Below are 472 nucleotides of genomic sequence, written 5' to 3' on the forward strand. Positions count from 1 at the left end.
AAATTTCATGGGGAGAGATTCTGCCTTGTCTTCTCTGCTGCATTTTCCTTACATGCAAGACTTCATTTCTTTAGGTGGATGTGAGCTTGCCTTGCCTGAAATTAAATATTTTGCTGCAAAATATTTGCAGGTTCAAAAGCTCCCTTTGTGAATGTGACCTAGAAAGACATCTAGCAAACTAAGCTTGCAGGTGTCTCAGGCCTAGGAAATCTACATGCAGCTTTAATGGTATTCTCCATCATGGTTTTAAAGGGCCATGCAAGTGGAAAACAAACAAACAAACAAAGAAGTGAGTTCATGTAGGAGTTAAGAGGCAAACTAGTCAGGCAGCACCTGAATTTACTGAGTTATTGCCTGAAGACACATTCATCAGGGGATTGTCGCCACTTCTAAGGACTGAGATAACTGAGTCTTTGAATAAATGCCCTTGGCAAGGGCAGAAGGCCTAATATCAAAATATTGACTAGCCATC

This window comes from Nothoprocta perdicaria, unplaced genomic scaffold (assembly GCF_003342845.1).
Source record: "Nothoprocta perdicaria isolate Ctin4 unplaced genomic scaffold, notPer1 scaffold_736, whole genome shotgun sequence".
In the NCBI taxonomy this organism is placed as follows: Eukaryota; Metazoa; Chordata; class Aves; order Tinamiformes; family Tinamidae; genus Nothoprocta; species Nothoprocta perdicaria.